This window comes from Suricata suricatta, chromosome 5 (genome assembly GCF_006229205.1).
Source record: "Suricata suricatta isolate VVHF042 chromosome 5, meerkat_22Aug2017_6uvM2_HiC, whole genome shotgun sequence".
NCBI classification, from domain to species: Eukaryota; Metazoa; Chordata; class Mammalia; order Carnivora; family Herpestidae; genus Suricata; species Suricata suricatta.
Genome location: NC_043704.1, coordinates 152,499,263 through 152,501,664, shown reverse-complemented (window position 1 = coordinate 152,501,664; position 2,402 = coordinate 152,499,263).

The following is a 2,402-nucleotide window of genomic DNA, read 5'->3' as shown; positions in this document are numbered from 1 at the left end:
CATCTATAGTCTCTTGATTTGTTCATTTTAGCCACTCTGACTGGGGTGAGGTGGTATCTCAGTGTGGTTTTGTGTTTCCCTGATGATGAGTGATGTTGAGCATCGTTTCATATGCCTGTAGGCCATCTGGATGTCCTCTTTCAAGCCAAATTATTAAGCCACACTCCCTACCCGTCTCTGAAAGGGGAAGAGCTGTTTTCCTCTCCCCCTTCCTGGAACACAGTTAACACTGAAATGAGTGTTCCTATCCCTCCATCTCACAAGCATCTCTGATTTTCTGCCTGCAGGTAAATTCACACTAGATAGGATGGTGTCAAGGCTTCATATTTGCTTTGTGATTGTAAATCGCACTATTTTCAAGCACAGGAAGGCATTTCCCATGTGGAGGTCAGCTACTCACCTGTTTTTCTACTTTGATTGTTTCAGTGTCTACATTGGATTATTCAGTACATCTGCAATTTATTTGGTGAACATTGGGAAATTAGGTTCTAACTTTATTTGCCTCAGAATAATTAACCCGCTGTCCCAGCACTAACCTCCCTTTCCTTGGGCACTGTGATCCCTCCTTCATTAGAGACCAGTCTTTTAATACGCACATTAAGGTCTATTTCTAGCTTATTAGTTTTGATCTGTTGAGCTACTTGTGAAGTAGAGATGATCCTTAATCATTTGGGTTTTAAATTTTTATAACATGGAAGAAAGAAAAATTACCTGCAGAGAACGAAGGGGCAGGATGACAAGGAGAACCTAGGGAGGGGCGTGGTTAAGACAAGGGAGTGCACTGTGTGTGACGGGGAGTCATTTAGAGTGGGAGCACTGACCTACACCAACAGCCCACCTGTGGCTGCAGAACATCAAATTATGAGAGAAGAGGTTTTGCACGGTGGCCCTCTGGAGTTTGCTGCAGTGTAGGAGCAGGATCAGAGGAATCATATGTGTTAGAAATGCATTTATTCAACAAATAGATACTCAGGGCTCCTGTATGTCAGGCAAGACATTCCCTCTTGAGTCCAAAGCAGTGAACAAAAAGATAGGATTCTGTCCCACAGAGCCTACTGCAAGGAGAGATAAATACTGTCCCTGGAGTAGATACATAGTCAGTGGGGCTTATACATCTTGGTGTTCTTTTAAGATAGGCGTTGTGGATGAGCGTCAATTCTTGGCAGGCAGAACATGAATCTCGTTCTTCTATTTGGGTCAGGTTGAGTTGCTCACCATCTTAGGTTGAGCTGGCCAGAAGTAGGATCTGAGAAGGGGATTTCGTGCATGTGATTTATTGGGAAGTGTTGCTAGGAAGAGGGAATGAGGAAAACAGGACAGGGAGGGGGAGTGGCTAAGAAGGGATGTGGTCTACCCAGAGAAAAGATTTGGCCTGAGTCCACGGGTAGCTCTGAACCATGAGTTGCAACCCAGAATTGGTTCCACTTTAACGCTGAGGTGTCACTTTCAAATGCTAGTGTAGCAGTCAAATATCAGTGGAAGGCTACTAGAGACAGGCAGCCTAATTTCCAAGTCTGAAGTGGTTACTGGTCAGATAAGAGCAAATTTCAGCAGAAGGAAGTACATGGAAAATGGAGACACTAGGGAGGTAGAGAAAACCTGGGTAAGAAATCAGGAGCATCAACTATGTTCGCCAGATGAGCCTTATACTAGCCTTAACCCTAATTCTGACTACAGCACTGGAGGTAACCCCACCTGCAGTCCTGTGGCCTCCTTTGTCCTGACGTTAGGAAAGCCCAAGCCATAATCCTAAGTCTACTCTGTTTCAATGCTAGACCTATGTTAGCCCTAACTCGCATCCTAGCCCCGACTGTAACTCTGACCTTCGCCATATCCCAAACACAACTCTGGCATTAGAGTAGCCTGAGCCCCAGTCCTTGCCCCAAGCTGAGCCCTGATCCTAACCCTAAGCTTAACTGTGATTATACCCCGGACTCTAGCCGTATTCCTAGTCCTGTGGTTCCCATTATTCTTTCTTGTTTTTTTCCTTTCCTTAGCTCAGTTCCCCACTCCCCCCAGTATCATAGCAACATATTTCCTTTTGTTTAATCAAAGTCCGTTTCTGTTGCTTCCAGTTAAGAGTCCTGGAAATGTCCTTGGGAAAATGCATCCCAAGAGTAGAGGCAGGCTAAAAGAAAGACCCTAAAAACTCAGAGCAAAAATGGGGTGGACTTCAGGTCTATCTGAGGACCACGACAACAAAATCTAGTTCATTCTAAGGGATGGGAAGTTGGTGACCTGTAGTAGAATGAGAGAAAATAATGATTGAAATTATTATCTGCAGTCCCCTCGGATGGATATCCATTTGAAAAAAGACTTGAGGGGCGCCTGGGTGGCTCAGCCGATTAAGCATCTGACTTTCGCTCAGGTCATGACCTCATAGTTCATGAGTTCAAGCCCCA